Consider the following 19921-nt stretch of genomic DNA (forward strand, 5'->3'; position numbering starts at 1 on the left):
AAAGACCTTGAGATCAGACCAAAATCTATGAAATACATTGGTGAAAATATAGGCATAACACTTCAAGATCTGACTTCAAAAGCATCTTCCGTGATACTGGTAAAGGCAACAGAATTTAAAAAATTTAAAAATGTGCTATATCAAATTAAAATTTCTGGATGGCAAAAATGCAAAATAAAAGACAGCTAACTAAATGGGAGAAAATATTTGTGGTCAACACATCAGATAAAGGGGGATATCTAGGATATATAAAGTACTCAATAAATGTTGATATTAAGGATATGTAAAGCACTCACAAAGGTCAACCATTGGTCAATGGTATGGGCGATGGAGGGTAGTTAAGATAGAGGAGGATTCATTATGACAATATTAGTTGGAAATGATCACTTTGGACTAGAACTCAGTGTTGAAAGCAGGTAAAGGGATATACATGGTAACTTTTCAGCATCTGTATTGCAACCATAATGCCTAAAATGACAAAGAGAGAGAGAGAGAAAGAGAGAGAGAGGAGAGGTGCCTGCCATAGAGGCAAACTGGGGTGGGGGACTGGTTTCAAGGAGTGGGAGGGAAACTAGGGACACTGGTACTGGAAAACTACAATGATGGATGGATGGGTGTTGGAGCATTGTATGACTGAAACGCAATCATGAACAATTTTGTAATGCCCTATCTCACGGCGATTCAATAAAATAAATAAAAAACGTCAACCACAAAAAGTCCAAAAACTCCATCCAAGAATGGGGAATGAAAATGAGCAGGACTTCTCTGAGGAATACCAACAGATTGCCAACAGGCACATGAAAAAGTGCTCATCGTCATTTACTATCAGGGAAATCTGAATCACAATAGTAAGATATCATCTCATACCAGATGGCACATATCAAAAATAATGAGAGTGATCTGAGTTGGCAAGGATATGGTGAAAATGGAACTCACATGCACTGCTGGTCGGAATGTTGTGTGGTACAAACCTTATGGAAAACAGTATGGAGGGTTCTCAGTAAACTGAAATTTGAGCTACCACATGATCAGCAGTTCCAGTTTTGGGCATTTACCCTTAGTACAGAAAAATATTCATTCAAAAGGATGTATGCACAGCCATTATTCATTGGAGTATTTAGTATAATAGCTAAGATATGGAATCAGCCTACATGTCAGACCACAGATCAGTGGGTCATATCTACACAACCAGGTACATATAGTCGTAAGGAATGATGAGATCATGCAATTCACTGCAACATGAATGGAACTGCAACATGAACGGAACTGGAAGATGTGTTAAATAGACAAAAAAAGGAAAAACACAGAATATTAAAAATATATGAGATATTTCGAGTAACTAGATGATGAAATGCAATGGTTTAAAGAAGGAATACTAGGTCACGTTGGTCTCAGAGCATAGGGAAGCAACGACAAGTAGAGGTGGCACTAGGTGGGGTGGGGAGGGGAGAATAGACAGATAAGAAGTAGCAAGAGGCAAGAGTCAAAATACATAAGTAGTGTTAAGGAGCGACAGTGCTAAACATCCAAATCACAGAGTCAACAACACTGGAATGCTGAGATCCAAACTTAAATAAACAAGTGTCCCTGTAGAGGTGGCAGGCAGGGGTGAGGTGGGGAAAAGGAAGGCTGGGAAGACTAGTGGAGGGAAAATGAAACTGGCGGCAGAATCAGTGATAGAACATTGTAGGTCTAAAACCAAACTATGAGTAACTTTGTCAATCACAGTGCCTTCATAAAATAAAATGTGGAATGTGGGGGAAAGTTGCTTTGTGACAGCTCAATAGCGGTTTTGCCTTCAAGTCAATTTAGGAAGAAACATGTTCTCATGAGCATACATTCAGTGATCCTCTGGAACAGAGCTGGAAGTTATCCTTGAGCACTGCTAGTTATGACCTCCAAAAACAGTTGTTTTAGTTATTATTCAGCCTTTTAAATTCAATTCAATCAATAAATTAATTTAATGAGAATTTTCACACTTAGTCTTTCAAGGCACAAGTATGATGTAGTTTTCTTTCTTTTTGCTCAATATCTTAATAGACATTAATCACTCACATTTTCTATTTTGCGGGACTGGCAGCTGAGACATCAGCACTAGTGGTTATCCCCATGTTGATGCTATGGAGTTACTCCTGCTGGTGCTTGGGAGATTAAGTGGCTCCTGAAATCTAACCTAATCGAAGTGCGAAGTATATTTTCAGTTCATTGAGCTATCTCTCTGGCCCGAGGTTTGTTTCTAGTTTTAAAAAATGTTCACTTTTATTTTTTACTAGATTTATTCTAAGTAACTTTCTAGTTGTTGCTAACGAATGGGACTATTTTTCTTGTTATATAGGGAATTTGCCTTGCACGCCGCCGACCCGACTGACCTGGGTTCAATTCCTCCACCCCTCTCAGAGAGCCCAGCAAGCTACCGAGAGTATCGAGCCCGCACGGCAAAGCCTAGAAAGCTACCCATGATGTATTCGATAAGCCAATCACAGTAACAACAAGTCTCACAATGGAGACGTTACTGGGCCCACTCGAGCAAATCAATGAACAATGGGAGGACAGTGCTACAGTGCAGTGCTACTTCTGGCATACCTACTCAAACGATTTATTACTATTCAGAACCTTTGTTTTGTTTCAGGTAGTACTACATCCTGCAATATTTCACTTCACAGACTCCTTTACTGCACAAAGTAATCCCATGACACTGTTTTGGCCAATAAATTTCAAAGAATAGTTATTGGGTAGAATTTTCAGAAAAAGTTGTCAAATAAAAGGCAATAGACTCTTCTGATACTTTCACTTTAACTCATTCTGTTCCTGTTTAGAACACAGTATAATAGCTGTACTTAACACAGAATAATAGCTGTATCTACAGTTTTGAAAGAAAGACGAAAAGTATGTCAGAGACAGTCTTAACATTTGGGAGTCAAATTTTACTGTGTGAAGAAAAAATTAAACCAGGAATATTTATAAGGCACTATTTACTCATTGGCATTGTTCACTCAGGTTTTTGTGATGTATATACTCAGTTTCTAATTTATATTTCAGAAAATTATTGATTTTTTTTGTTATTTTCTATTTGGTTTTATTGTTTAACTTTCTTATCACTTTTGTATTGTTTAGGGGTCACACCAGCAGTGTTCAGGATTTGTTTACTTCTGGCTCAGCATTAATTTTTAATCACTGTTAAAAACCAAATTATCAAATTACCAATAAATTTTAAAATAATATTTTCTCTTTTTAATTTGCCATGTGCAAGTAATCACTATTTTATTAGTAACTTTTATGTTTCTTTTGTAATCTGTTTCTAGTTGTCTTCTATTGAATTGCCTTGGTCATTTAGGCCCATACCAAATAGAAGTATTTTAATGTTAATAATATTGGAGAACCACTGTCTGAAAGCACCCTTCTTTTTTTATTTTCTTTTTTTATTAGTGAAAAACCATGAGGTACAGTTATAGGCTTACAAATTTTGTGCTTGGGTTTCAGTTATACAATGATCAAATGCCCATCCCTCCACCAGTGCCCGTCATCCATCCCCATGGGTCCCAGCATCCTCCCCCCACCCCTCATCCTCCCCCCCCCCCCCGTCCCATCCTGCCTCTGTGGCAGGGTATTCCCCCTTGTTCTCTCTCTCTTCTTTTGGGTACTGTGTTTTGCAAGAGAGGCTTTGAGTGGCAATCATGTTTGGTCTATAGACTACTTTCAGCATGCTTCTCCCATCCTGGGAGGGCCCTCACAACACCCTTCATTTGGTACTCTCTTCTCTATCTGAGTTTCCTTTTCACCTAGAGCCTGTGGCTGGCCTTCCATTCATGGAGCAAAATTCCTGGTACTAATCTCAGCCATTCCTGGGTGTTAATCTCCCTTTTTGTTGCTTTATGTTCCCCAGATGAATGCAATCTTTCTGTGTCTATCCCGCTCTTTCTGACTCATTTCGCTTAACATGATACTTTCCATGTAGTACCACTTGTATGTAAATTTCATAACTTCATCTTTTCTAACAGCTACATAGTACTCCATTGTGTAAATGTACCAAAGTTTCTTTAACCAGTCATCTGTTCTTGGGCACTCAGTTTTTTTCCAGATTCTGGCTATTGTAAAGAGTGCTGCAATGAACAAACAATTGCAGATGTCACTTTGACTATACCTTTTTGCCTCTCTGGGATATATTCCCAGGAGTGAAAGCACCCTTCTTTAACATGCAGAAAATAACCTCTTTCCTGAATAATCTTATGTTTTTTGTGCCATATCAAGCAATGCTCAAGTGTTACTGCTGACTCTACATTTAGGAAATAACCCTGTGGTGCTCAGGGGACCATATTGAATTCCAGGGATCAGACTCAGGTCAACTGTGTGCAAGGCAAATGCTCTAACATCAAGCTCCCTAATGTCATGATTTTTGTTGTTAACCTTGCTGCTAATAGGTGTCCCCCAAAAACAATGAGGAAAAACTTAACTGAGGCTCAAATAAGAAGGATGCAATATCCAATAATAGATCCTTCTGCCTGACTGAGCGATGTGTGTGCCACATAGACCAGAACAAGCACAGAGACCATCAAACTGAATGAACTGTGATAAATAAGAAAACAGAACTTCCTAATAAACCCAGCACCCTATCCCAGTCAAGCATGCTGACCTTGGGGCAGAGTAGACTTCTTTTGGGTTTCCTTCCCTATCTCTCTGTTATTTTCCCTTTAGGCATTGTGGTTTGTAATACTGTTACTGAAAGGATATCATGCATATCACTTTACATTCTTTCAGCACTCAGTTTTTGTCCAGAATAATAATTTCCAACTATCATTGTCATAGTGGTCCCTTCTCTGTCCTAACTGCGTTCCCCCTCCAGTTTGTGGCATGCTTCCACCATGGACCGTCTTCCTGGTCCCTGTTTGTATGTCTTTGGGTATTATGCATATATTATGTTGTGAATAATATCATATATGTGTACGTGTGTATGTATGTATATATATATATATATAAATCCCACAAATAAGTGCAATCATTCTATATTTGTCCCTCTCCTTTTCTCCAGTACCTTTTCCCAGTCAAGTCTCTTCTTTTTGTGAGGACTTTTAGATAAAAGTCCATTTTGGGTTCTAGGTTGGAGTCTCCTGCAACACTAAATCTAGGATATTTACATGAGATATGAGATACTTACATACTTTATGAGATATGTGATCATTATCATGTTCCTTATTTTAATTTGATTTGCATTTGATGTTTATTCAAGTACTTTATTTGCTATATGCTTTATGTCTATTTTGACAACAATTTTGATCATAAAATAAATTCATTTATGAATGAGAGAGTTGAAAGTACATACAAGTTTTACATGAAAAAACTTGTATACAAATATTGATAATAGCTTTGTTCATAATAGTTGAAAAGTGAAAATAAATATCCAACAACAAAATGGAATATTCTTCACTAATAAAAAGAGGATAAAGTACTGATGTGCAATACAACATGAATTGACTTTATGTTAAGTGAAATAAGCTAGACACAAGATACCAATATGACCCCATTTATATAGTAACAAAATTGGCAAATCAATATAAGCAGAAATTAGATTACTATTTTCTGATTGACGGTCTGGAGAGGGGAGAATTGGAAGTGAATTTTGTTTTTTGTTTTGTTTTGTTTTGTTTTCTGAGGCAATGAAAATGCTCTGGATTTTAAAGAATTGTGGTTGGAATAATCGTGAATCAACCAAAAGTGCTGAATTATACATTCATATGGTGAATTTAAAGAGGAAAAAGCATTCGATTCTGTTTCCTTTTTTCTGCAGCTATTGAAATTACTATTTTGTTCTCTAATTTGTTAATGCAATGAATTCATCTTTTGACATTTGGAATTCAGAAAATCAAATATATATTTACACACTACTTTAACACTCTGATGTTTTAAGTTTACATATTTTTAAATTTGCCATAATACAGCTGTTATATAGCAGTAATTTATTTCATTTCCAAGTGTTGTAGCTTTTCCTAGTCTTGGATATTTGGTTGATTTCAACTTTCGCAGTACTGTGGTCTGAGAAGATCTTCAATATGTGTTCTAATTTTATGACTTTATTTTTTTTCTTTTGGGGTCACACCTAGTGATGCTCAGGGGTTATGCCTGGTGCTGTACTCAGGAATTGCTCCTGGAGGTTCTCAGGGGACCATATGGGATGCCAGGGATTGATCCCAGGTTGGCTGGTGCAAGGCAAATGCCCTACCCATTGTACCATCACTCCAGCCCCTAATTTTATGACTTTATGTATGTCTGCATTATGTTCTAATATTTATTCAATCCTGTAGAATGATCCATTGATACTAAAGAAGAATGTGCATTCAGTTTTTTTAATTCCAACCCTTCCAGTTCCTTATTTAGGACTCTTGCTTCTTTTTATTTATTTATTTATTTATTTATTTATTTATTGAATCACTGTGGGAAAGGTTACAAAGCTTTCAGGTTTAGGTCTCAGTCATGCAAATATCAAACACATTTCCCTTTACCAATACTTATTTTTTACCATGAAGAACTCCAATAAAACCCCACCCCCCACCCCTCCCAGTCCCTGTGAGGCAGATGAATTCTAGTTAACACTCTATCTGCTTTGATTAGATTCATTGTTTCAATAAAAGATTCACCACTATTATTTAGAGTTTACCTCCCCCCCCCAAATCAGACATGCTGAAAAAGCATTGTGAAGTGATTTGCTTTCTACAGCTGGGTTCAAGAATTAAATGTTGGTTTTGGATTTCTGCTATTTTACTTATTGACCCTGGAAGTATTTCTACTGAAAGTCAGATAGTTAAGAAATTGGTTTCTGTGCTCTGGAGTCGTGGCCGTGCTGGAGAGCCGCTAGTGGGGGGCAACTGGTGGCCTCGGTAGGGCGTGAAGGACGGACTGGAACGCCCCCCTTCCCATGAGGTTTTAGTCGCCCCCACACCCCCGGCTCATACCTGCTGTCCACAAGGCTCCCATGCGGCCGCCATCTTTCTTTCCAGAGAGGAGAGGGTGAATGGGGCAACACCCTTTCCCCTCCGGACAGACATGATGGCCTGGATTAACGCATAGTCCGTTCGCTTTTCTGCTCCAAGCTGCCGGGTTCTGCATTAAAGGACTCTTGCTTCTTTACTGCATTCTGTCTAGTTGATCTGTCTGGTTGATCTGTCCAGTGGTGAAAATGGAACCTGAAAGTAGAAGCACTGTGGAAGCACTGTTGGGTGAACATTTGTTCAGTTCGAGGCACTGAGAAAAGGAACGTGAAAGAAATTCATGTCACTGAGGGCCCAGGTTCTCTCACACCTGTGACAAAGGTAGGGAGCCCCCCAAATCTCCTTTTATTGATTATAGCACATCTAATGGGCGTAATACAGTGATGTCATCAAAAGAAGTTACAGAAAGAACACTGAGGAAGCAAAACATACATTGTTTCCTTGCATCTGCAGGCCAGGAATTTTGGCCTCTGGAAAGAAGATACAAAACCAAAACTGAAACCTTTCTTGGGCTACAAGCACTTGGATTTGATCCCAAAGACAAGGCTGGGTCTCCACCAGAAAGCTATATCCCAAAGACAAACTGGGCTGGCACCTGAAATCTGTATCCTGAAGACCAGACTGGGCCAGAGCCCAGAATCTACATATCAAAGATCAGGCCTGCCTAGCACCTGAGATATGCAGGTCAAAGATAAGCCAAGAGTGTGTGTGTGTGTGTGTGTGTGTGTGTGTGTGTGTGTCTGTGTGTGTGTGTCAGGGGAAGGGAGAGGGAGGGGGGAGATGGAGGGAGCTGGAGCAATAGCATAGCAGGTAGGACGTTTGCTTTGCATACAGCCTGCAGCCTACCAGAGTTCAATTCCCAGCATCCCATATGGTCCCCTGAGCACTGCCAAGTAGTAATTCCTGAGTGCAGAGCCAGGAGTAACCCCTATGCATCGCTATATATATATATATATATATATATATATATATATCAGCAAGCTTCTGTGAAAAAAGAAAAATTGCCCCTTTCAATATACTGAAATTTATTTACTGAATAATTTGAATAAAAACTGAGTCCTGTAATTTTATTGAGCAACTTACAAAATAAATCTTGGAATAAAAATATAAATGTTATGTATTGATATGTTTTGTGTTTTTTGTAGGGATAGCATAGCACATGGGTAGGGCGTTTGCCTTGCACGTGGCCAACCCGGGTTCGATTCCTCCACCCCTCTCGGGGAACCTGGCATGCTACTGAGAGTATTCCTCCCACATGGCAGAGCCTCGCAAGCTCCCCATGGCATATTCTATCTGCCAAAAACAGTAACAACAAGTCTCACAATGGAGACATTACTGGTGCCTTCTTGAGCAAATTGATGAACAATGGGATGACAGTGCTACATTTACTGAAAGCAGTTTGAAGGGGAAGAGATGTTCAGCCTCATCCAAATCAGTCAGGACACACTAGAAATCATGCCCATTTTCATGGTTCTCTGTGTTCCTGCCTGTTGTACAGTACAGTCTACATGGGCCCATCCTGAATGTTCAGTCCAGCCCCAACATTCCACTTACTTTGTTTCCTTTAATGTGCCTTTTTCTGGTCAATATCATTATAAACTGCTCCTCCTTCTTTAATCCATATGTACTGATAAGTGTTGGGGCCTCTTGATTTATTAACTCCTTAACCAGAGCATATTGAACTTACCTAAATCTTCCTTATTTTTATTTTAGCTCAAATGCCATTTGATATAAGCTTAGCTTCCCATGATTTTATTCTTTTACCATTGTATTACTGTAGCACTGTCCTCCCATTTTTCATCAATTTGCTTGAGTGGGCCCAGTAACGTCTCCATTGTGAGACTTGTTGTTACTGTGTTTGGCATATCGAATACAACGGGTAGCTTGGCAGGCTTTGCCATGCAGGTGAGATACTCTTGGTAGCTTGCTGGACTCTCCAAGAGGGGTGGAGGAATTGAACCTGGACCGATCAGGTTGACTGCGTGCAAGGCAAACACCTTACCTGCTGTGCTATCGCTCTTTTACCATTAGCTTTTATAATTGTTTTTCATCCTTTCATTCTGAACTTGTGTTTACATCCCAAATTCAAGTGTGCTTTCTATAAGCAGTCTTAAGTTGGGTTTTGTTTTCTTATTTGTTTCTTCACTCTATGAATTTTTTCTGGAGCGATAGCACAGAGGGTAGGGCATTTGCCTTGCATGAGACTGACCCAGCCGACCCGAGTTCGATTCCTCCCCCCCTCTCGGAGAGCCTGGCAAGCTACCAAGAGTATCAAGCCCGCACGGCAAAGCCTGGCAAGCTAACTGTGACATATTCGATAGGCCAAACACAGTAGCAACAAAGTCTCACAATGGAGATGTTCCTGGACCCACTCAAGCAAATCGATGAACATTGGGAGGACAGTGCTACAGTAGAAGTATTTCTATTAATTCAGCCATTGATTAGGCTGATTGAATTGGGTGTGAACTCCATCTTACTATTTTTTCTTTTTAATAATTTTATTTATTGAATCACAATGGGAGCAGTTACAAAGCTTTCAGATTTAAGTTTCGGTCATACAATCAAATACCTGTACCTTTACCAGTGCCCTTTTTTCTACCACCAAGAACCCCAGTATAATCCCATCCACACTCTCCCCCTACCTGTGGGGCAGATGATTTCCACATTACTCTCTGTCTACTTTGATGACATTCGATATTTTGACACCAGGCCCATCATTATTATTTGGGATTTTACTCCAATACTCAGATCTGCTGAAAAGGCAACTGTACACAATTTGTTATCTATTGCTGGTTATGAATAACATGTGATGTTGCGTGGCTACAGTAGTGGCTGCACGGTTTTGGAATTTAGAAATTTTAACAATTAAATCTGGAGGGATTTCTGCCAAAATCTGCTGGCTTCTGAGATTTGTTTCTGAGTCTCTTGGATCATGACAGTTAAGCAGCTTGATCACAAGCCAGAGAGACTATTCATCGGTGGCGAATCAGGGTCTCGTTGGGGTTGGAAGGAAAGGGACAGCTCCACCCCCATCCCATGAGGCCTCACTTGTCTTGTCACTGCACGCCCAAACCTGACAGTCCAGTGGCCAATGGAGGATGGCGGCCACTGGGCTGCTAGGGGAACAGGTGAAGGCATGAAACCTATTCCCACCTGGGGTGGTCTGGCACTGGTAACCTACTGCTGGAACTGGACGCATTTCTGCCAAAAGCTTCTGGGTTCCAAGATCTGTTTCTGAGTCTCTGGGATCATGGCCATTAAGCAGCTTGATCAGGAGCCAGAGAGACCATTCATTGGCGGCAACTCGGGGTCTCGTTGGGGTGGGGAGGAAAAGGCCAGCTTCATCCCCATCCCTTGAGGCCCCACATATCTCATCAAGGAGGGCCTAAACCTGACTCTCCAATGGCCTCTGGAAGATGGTGGCCACCAAGCCACCAAGGGGGAGCAGGTGGAGGGACAGCACCCTTTCCCCCCTGGGTGTTCCAGAACCAGTAACCTAATGCGGGGACCGGTTGCATCCCTGCCAAAAGCCACTGGGTTCCAAGATTTGCCTCTGAGTCTCTGGGATCATAGCCATTAAGCAGTTAGATCAGGAACCAGAGAGGCCATGCCTCCAATTATATAGCTGAGCTGGAGGTGTTTTGTAGGTATGTCTTCCACATACCTAACTTTTGGTCATTTACTTTCTTAGTAAACTTAGCCCCAAGTTTTTGGGGTCTGTCCAAAGGCACAGCAACAATTTTGGGATATCTGGAAGTCGGAAGCCTCCATCAGGCTGCTGATACACTCGCCTCATAGGTACAGATTGACCTGTGGGCGGCACCATACCCCCTCTATGCAATTTTTTAATGGAAGAGTTCTGTACATTATTGTTCAGAGAAGTTATTAATACGAAGGAATGTGTTTCCATTTTTCTATGTGGGAATTTGTTAATTTCACAATTTAAAGTTTGCTTTTTACAGAAAGTCTTTCATAATTCTTGCAGGATTGTTTTGGATATAGCACATGTCAGTAGATTTTTTTTTGAGAAAGATTTTTATTCTTCCCTTGATCTGAAATTATGACTTTACAGAGTAGTAGACTCTAGGTTGCAATTTTTATTTTTAATTCACCATTTTGAATATGTCAGTCAAATTTCTTTTTGCTTGTGTGTTTTCATGAGAGATCTGTTATAAGATTTATGTTCTTTCTCTTTTGCTGCTTTAAGTATTCAGTTTCTGTAATTCTTGTTACTTTTATTACAGTGTGTCTGGATATATTCCCATGAGTGGTATTGCTGGGTCAAATGGGAGCTCAAATTCTAATTTTTTGAGAATCGTCCCTACTGTTTTCCAAAAGGGCTGAACCAGTCGGCATTCCCACCAACATTGAAGGAGGATCCCTTTCTCACCACATCCGCACCAGCACTGGTTGCGTTTGTTCTTTTGGATGTGGGCTGGTCTCTGTGGTGTGAGATGATATCTCATTGTGGTTTTGATCTGCATCTCCCTGATGATTAATGATGTAGAGCATTTTCTCATGTGCTTTTTTGCCATTCAGATTTCTTCTTTGAGAAAGTTTCTGTTCATTTCATCGCTTCATTTTTGATGGGGTTAGATGTTTTTTTCTTGTGGAGTTCAACCAGTACTTTGTATATCCTTGATATCAACCCATTGTCAGATGTGTATTTGGTGAATATCCTTTCCCATTCTGTAGACTGTCTTTGTATTTTGGTCACTTGAGGTGCAGAAGCTCCTTAGTTTAAGATAGTTTCATTTGTCTATCTCTGTTTTCACTTGCTTGGCCAGTGGCGTGACATCTTTGAAGATACCATTAGCTTCAATGTCATGGAGGGTTTTGTCAACTTTGTCTTCAATGTACCTTATGGATTCCGGTCTGATGCTGAGGTCTTTAATCCATTTTGATCATGCTTTTGTACACTGTGTTAGGAAGAGATCTGAACCATTTTTTTTTTTTGCATGTAGCCTTCCAATTTTACCAGCACAATTTGTTAAAGAGGCTTTCTTTGCTCCATTGCACATTTCTTGCCCCTTTATCAAAGATTAGATGATCATATGTTTGAGGGGAGATGTCAGTATGTTCGACCTTGTTCCATTGGTCTGCAGCTCTGCCTTTGTTCCAGTTCCATGCTGTTTTAATTATTACTGCTTTGTAGTAGAGTTTGAAGTTCGGGAGGTTGATTCCTCCCATTTTCTTTTCCCCAAGAATTGCTTTAGCTATTCTTGGGAACTTATTGTTCCATATGAATTTCTGGAGTGTTTGCTCCATTTCATTGAAGAGTGTTATGGGTATTGTTATAGAGATCGTATTAAATTTATACAATGCTTTGGGAAGTATTGCCATTTTGACAATGTTAATTCTCCCGATCCATGAGCAGGGGATATCTTTCCATTTCCTCTTGTCCTCTTTTATTTCCTGAAGTAGCGTTTTGTAGTTTTCTTGTTCAGGTCTTTTACTTACTTAATTAAACTGACTCCTATGTACTTGATTTTCTAGGACATAATTGTGAACGGGATTTTTTTTCGATGTCACTTTCTTCTCTCTCACTGTTTGTGTATAGGAAAGCCATGGAATTTTGGGTATTGATTTTATAGCCTGCAGGTATTGTTTTTCTTGAGTCTATTTTGGTTTGGTTCTCTTTGGGCCTTTGAATCGGTGCACATTTCTCCCTCCTTGAGACTGGAGAAATTCTGAGCTTTTTCTCTCTCTTCCGTTATTCTTTATTTTATTATTTTTCTTCTCCTTCTGGTATTCCTATAATTTAATATATTAAATAGCTTACATTTTCTACTATTTTATATATATATTCTTCTTCTTCTTCTTCTTCTTCTTCTTCTTCTTCTTCTTCTTCTTCTTCTTCTTCGTCTCCTCCTCATCCTCCTCCTCCTCCTCCTCCTTCCCCTTCTCCTTCTCCTTCTTCTCCTTCTCCTTCTTCTCCCTCTTCTCCCTCCTCTCGCTCTTCTTCTTACTCCTCTTCTTCCTCTTCTTTCTGGTGGGATCAGGTGTCTTTCTGATGCACTTAAAAGGAAGCCAAGAAAGATGAAGAGCATCCTCTCATACCCCCATCCCCATGGGACACTACAGGTCATGCCCACAAACTGCCCTCCCTACCTACACTGCTGCTTAAGCTCCTTAATTGCCATGATCCAGAGACACACAAAAGAATCTCTGAACCTGAGCAGCTCCCTGCAGAGATACCTCAGTACTTTAATCCAGGCCAACTTCACCCTGGTGCCTCAGATGGGGGCAGTCATCATCCCTTCACCTGTCCCCTAAAACCCCCGGCAGCCACCAATTTCCAGAACCCAATGAGAAGTTCACGTATGCAGGTTCAGTGAAAGCAAACTCTAGGCCTCAAGGGATAGGGAATGGGGCAGTCCCTCTCATCCCCCATCCCCAAGGGACCCTGGAGGTCACACCCACAAACTGCCCCCAGCTGCTACTTAAACTCCTTAACGGTCATGATCCAGAGACACACAAAAGAATCTCTGAACTGAGCAGCTTGCTGCAGAGATTTCTACAGACACTAATTATCTAAAATTTTAGAATTCCAGGAGCACGCTATTGCTCTCACGGCCACAAAACATCTTATGCTATTCACAACAAGCAACACAAAAAAGAGGGTGAGGAGATTGTATGCCATAAAGGCAGGGTGGGATGGGGGAGGGGGGCGGATACTGGAAACCGTGGTGGTGGAAGATGTGCACAGGTGAAGAGTTGGGTGATCAATCATTGTATGACTGAAATTCAAAAAGGAAAGCTTTGTAACTTTCTCACAGTTTCTTTGTATCTCATGGTGATTAAAAAATAATAAAAATAATAAAATAATAAAAATAAATTAACATACTGAATTTTAAAAAGAAAAAAGAAAGGTGAAGAACAGATGTTTAATTTTTTTAAATTTACAGAATTCTTTTTCAGAGTGACTATATCATTTACATTTCCACAAAAATATATGAGGATCTAGTTTCTTCACATTCTCACATATGGTTGCATGGTCTTTAAAATATTATATAGACATCTTAGTGAGTAGCACAACACTGTCCTCCTGTTGCTCATTGATTTGCTGGAGCGGTCCCAATGACATTGTGAGGCTTGTTACTGTGTTTGTCATACACCATGGGGAGCTTGCCAGGCTTTGCTGTGAGGGTGAGATACTCTCAGTAGCTTGCCGGGCTCTCTAAGAGGAGCAGAGAAATTGAACCCGGGTCGGCCTGGTTGGCCATGTGCAAGTCAAATTCTCTAGCCGCTATGCTATCACTCCAGCCCATCTTAGTGAGTATAGATTTTAATTTATATTTTTGATGGGTAATAATTTTATTATCTTTCATATTACATATATTGTTATTCACTGATAACGTATCTCATTGAAGCATGTATCTAAAATGTTAGCCAACTTGACTCCTGGATTTGCGCTTAGAGATCACTCCTGACAGATTCAGGGAACCTGACTTTATATACTTATATTTTAGTTTACTGAGATAACATTCCTTAATAAGACATTTATTTATGTTTTTTGGGTACACTGTTACCATACCATACTCACCAAAATGCCAAAGATCCTTCATCCATAGGGAGCCTTTCCTGCCACTCTTGCTTCTTTTGATAATTCAGTTCTGTTACCAGAAATGGCTGGAGCGATAGCACAGCGGGTAGGGCGTTCGCCTTACAAGCAGCCAACATGGCCGACCCGAGGTCGATTCCTCCGCCCCTCTCGGAGAGCCCAGCAAGCTACCGAGAGTATTCGATATGCCAGACACAGTAACAACAAAGTCTCCAATGGAGACGTTACTGGGCCCGCTCGAGCAAATCGACGATCAACGGGAGGGCCTTTACCTTTTACCTTTACCTTTACCAGAAACTAATGGTTTATTTTCACCTTTGCTTTACTTCGTTATATTTCACATGAATAACATACTCTCAGAGTGCTTCATGTGGTGCATTTGGCATTTTTTAACTTATTTTGCTTTGCATGACACTTTCTAGTTCCATCCAGAGAGTAGCAAAAAAAAAAAAAAAAGGCAAGTTTCCATCTTTTCTTATGATTTGAATGTTAAAAATACCACATTTTTTATTTTTATCCATTTACCAGTTGTTGGGTACTTGGGTAAATCCAGATACTGTCTATTGTAAACATCAATAAAAATAAGTGTGTATATATATTTTTGGCATAGTGATTTTTGTCAGTAGATGAGAAGGAGTCAATTGCACATAAATGGTAGTTCTGTTTTTGTTTTGTTTTGTTTTTTGAAGAAGCCACACCCAGCAGTGCTTAGGAACCACTCCTGGAGGGATCAGGGAATGATATAGGATGTTGGGATTGAACCTTGGTCAACACATGCAAGGCATATGCCTTACCGCCCTACTACTGCTCTGGCCTCAGGTAATTTTTCATTTTTTGAAAAATATTCATAGAGGTTAAAAAGGTTATATTCTCATGAAGGTGAATGAGGGTTCCTTTTACTCCACATTCCCACTATTTCTCGTTGTTTTTCTTGGCCTTCTGAATATAGGTCATTGTCACTAGTGTGAGGTTATTTATTATTATTTATATATATATTTGTTTATATATAAACAAATATCTCATTGTCATTTTGATTTGCATTTCCCTGATAATGATGATGAATCATTTTTACTATAAGTCTGTTCACCATCTGTAAATTTTTTTTAGTCTTTGTTCAGCTCCTCTCCCCATTTTTGATGGAGTTTTATGTTGATTTTTAATTGGTGAATTTTGCAAGTGTTATATATACCTTTTTGTTAGATAAAGATCAGTTTATTTTTGTTTTCCTTAATCATGAAGTTGAATTACTGAACAGGGAAGCCAATATCATGTAGTGTTTTGCTTATGTTTACTTCAATACTTTTTGTAGACTGTCTTTAATCTATCTAAATCTTTAATCTATTTTGAGTTAAATTTTGTAACTGGTATGCAATTTCATTCTTAAGTAGAAAACTTCAATAATTTTTGATGTTTTTCTTTTCTCTATTTTATGCTCTTGCTCCTAAATTAACTATCCACATAAGTGAGGGCTTGACTCTGGACTCTGAATTACAAAGATATGATGATGTTACTATGAGTCATGAACTATCATGGATGTTTTATACAAAGAACTGACATCATAAGTATTACATTTTAAGCAGCATTGTAGCAGTGGCATGAAAAATGGATTGGAGGACTGAAAAAGAAACAAGGAAGGTGAAATCAAGGTGGGGGAAATCAAGATTGTGGACTTGCCAATGCTTGTTGCTTGTAAAATAGAATTAATTTCAAATATTAAGAAATATCTTTAAATTTGTTGAATCCAGTAGAGATAAAGATAGGCTATTTTAATTAATAAAACTATTCCCTGAGTTGGGAATATTTTTCAAGTAAAGGGAGAAGACTTGTAGGCAATGGACAAAGGATAAAACATAACTTGGTGTAGAATAAAATAATTGTATTTGTAGTAAAAAGAATACAAGTTTCCACAATTATAAACTTTAAAAGTGAAACAAGTCATCAACAAGCTAAGCTAGCAAACTGTATTTTAGAAGCATGATGTTAAAAATAGTGTCGGGACAGGAGAGATAGTATAGAGGGTAGGACATTTGCTTTGCATGCAACTGACACGGATTTGCTGCCTGGCACCCATGAGTACACTAGGAGTGATCCCTGAGTATGGAGCCAGGAATAAGCTCTGAATACTTCCAGGCATGCAATAAAGTGTCAAATTACTGTATATGTTATTTAAATTGGGCCGTATCCTTCTGAAATTTATATATGGCAAATGTGGCATGGAAAAATCACTAGAGAGGAAAATAAACGGGTATTTAATAAAAGGAATCAGAGAAAACTTAGGTTTTTTTACATATTCAGTTTAATGGGTGTTCCATCATTGTATGACTGAAACTCAATCATGAAAGGTTTGTACTGTCTCTCATGGTGATTCAATAAAAATAATAATAAAATAATAAAAAATTAAAAAACAAAATTAAAAGTGTATTAAAGTCCTGTACTACTGTACAAGAAGGGAGACATCCACGACGTTGGCAACATTCGCCCATCTGCCTTCACTAGATGAAGAACAACCATGTGAACAAGCTGGATTCCGAAAAGGATTCAGTACCATCGACCATATCCACACGATTACTAAGCTCATTGAGGTTTCTCAGGAGTTCAAGATGCTGCTCTGTCTAACATTCATTGATTTAAAGAAGACTTTTGATTCTGTTGAGATGGAAGCCGTCATAGAAGCCCTAGCCAATCAGGGTGTACAAAGTCAATACATCAGGACCCTTTGTGAGCTCTATTATGGATTCACTACCAGGATCTCACCATTCTACAAAGAAGTAATCATCCATGTCAAGAGAGATTTTCGGCAGGGTGATATCATTTCACCAAAACTCTTCAGTGCCATCCTCGAGAACATCATGCGATGACTGGAATGGGAAAGAATGGGAGTCAAGATAGATGTTCGGCAACTACACCACCTCCGCTTTGCTGATGACATCGTTCTAATAACACCAAACATCAGCCAAGCGGCACAAATGCTGACCGACTTCGACCATGAGTGTGGAAAGGTCGGACTACAGCTGAATCTTACGAAGACAATGTTTATGAGAAACAGCCTCGTTCCTGATGCTCCATTTGCTCTCAACGGAACCACCATCTCCAAATGCAACAGCTATATATACCTAGGTCGAGAAATCAACATGATGAATGACCTGGCACCTGAGTTGCACAGAAGGAAGAGAGCAGCTTGGAATGCCTTCAAGAGCATTGAAGAAATAACTAAGAGGACAAAGAACCTCCAGCTATGAGCACATGTCTTCGATTCCACTGTTCTTCCTGCATTAACATATGCCTCAGAGACCTGGGCCCTATGCAAACAGGATGAGAACGCTATTCGGGTCTCTCAAAGAGCAATCGAAAGAGCTATGCTTGGAATATCATGCTTCACTCAAATGAGAGATAGAATCCGGAGTTCTGATCTCCATCAACACTCAAGAATCAGGGACGCTGTCTCATTTGCCCAGGCATCAAAAATCAGATGGGCTGGACGCGTAATGACGTTTACAGACAACCGCTGGACTAGTGCCATTACTGACTGGATTCTACGGGATGTCAAAAGATCGCATGGACGCCCACCTACAAGATGGTCAGATTTCTTCGTCAAGACCCTGAATGATCGGTTTGAGGCTCTGCATGTTCCTAGAACGAACAGATGCCATTGGGCTACGCTAGCATGCAACAGGGATGAGTGGAGACGTTACTGGCACCCGCTCGAGTAATTTGATGAATAACGGGGGATCAAGTGATCAAGTGATTAAAGCCCTGTGATTTGCAAAGTTATCCATATGTGAATTTGGGACATACAATGTTTTAATATCCATCCCACAATTAGTGTCAGCTTTCCTCTACCAGTAGTCCCAGGATCCTTCCCCCAAACCCCCACCCCACTTCCAGCCTACATCCTGACAGGCACCTTTTAAATATTTATGTTAAGGTCTATATTTCACGATTTCAGTGTTATTGACTCTGTGGTTTGGATATTTGTCTATACTGTTCCCCTATATCACTGATGTACACAGTCACTGCTACCCTTACTTTCTATCTGTCTCTTCTATCCCCAGACCCTCAATTTCTTATTGCTACTCCCTATATTCTTGGGCCAGCTGTGAAGATTTTTTTAAAGACTTTAGTTCCAGGGACTGGTGAGATATCAGAGTGCATAAGGTGCTTGGCATGTAGGTAGCCAACCCAAATTTGATCCCTGCCACTCCGTATGGCACCCACCCCAGCACAGCCAGAAGTGATTTCTAAGCAATGCCAAGGAACATCCCCAAGACAGGCTGTAAAGGCCCTCCCGTTGATCATCGATTTGCTCGAGCGGGTCCAGTAACGTCTCCATTGGAGACTTTGTTGTTACTGTGTTTGGCATATCGAATACATCACGGGGAGCTTGCCAGGCTTTGCCGTGCAGGCGAGATACTCTCGGTAGTTTGCCGGGCTCTCCGAGAGGGGCGGAGGAATCGAACTCGGGTCGGCCATGTTGGCTGCGTGCAAGGCAAACGCCCTACCGCTGTGCTATCACTCCAGCCCAAAGAACAAAAATAAAAAGACTATGGTTCCTTGGCCAACATTATTTATGACCATTTATAGTTTACAAAAATTACATTTTATAAAAGTTCTAGATAAATTAATGTAGTAAATATTATATCTAAACTTGAAAAGTAACTATAAAAGATAGAGAAAAATATGCTTTGTCCCAGGAGTAGAGAGTGATATATATTAAAGGAAAAAACTCATAATTTTATAAAACTAACTACTCTAAATCTTCAAATTTCCTAATTATTTTTCAAAACTCCATTAAAAAACTCCATATACCATTTGAGATAGTGGAATACTGGGAAACACTATTTGTAGCATGAATTGGAAACAAAGTTACATTATGAATATATATAAAATTATGCATACATAAAATTATACATGCATAATTCATATGCTTCAAATATATATTCCATTATATTCAAGTATATCTAGAGATAAAAACTGATAGATAAAAGATAGAAATAGTTCTTAGGGGAGTCAGTACAAAAAGTAAACTTTAAAACATAGTCATCTTCTGGAAGTACAAGATCATATTACTGCTAGATATATTTTACCCATCCAGTTGACAAAAGATAAATGATAGCAACACATGGTAAGGAAAAAGGAGTACATGCCTTATCCTGTGATCGTTAAAGTTCCAGGGAAATTTATTGCATCCTTGTCATTTAAAACTACAGTATTATTCTTTTTTACTCTTGATTTTACAAAAGGGCAGGAAACAGAAAGACAGTATGCCAAGTTGCACATTTAACATTTCCTCTAAACAAAAAACTTTTGGAAAGAACTTTGAATGCGCATTCAGTTACTTTGTGTGTGATTTAATTAAGTAGACACCTGTTAACCACGG

Source organism: Sorex fumeus, unplaced genomic scaffold, assembly GCF_029834395.1.
Source record: "Sorex fumeus unplaced genomic scaffold, SorFum_2.1 ptg000036l, whole genome shotgun sequence".
Classification (NCBI taxonomy): Eukaryota; Metazoa; Chordata; class Mammalia; order Eulipotyphla; family Soricidae; genus Sorex; species Sorex fumeus.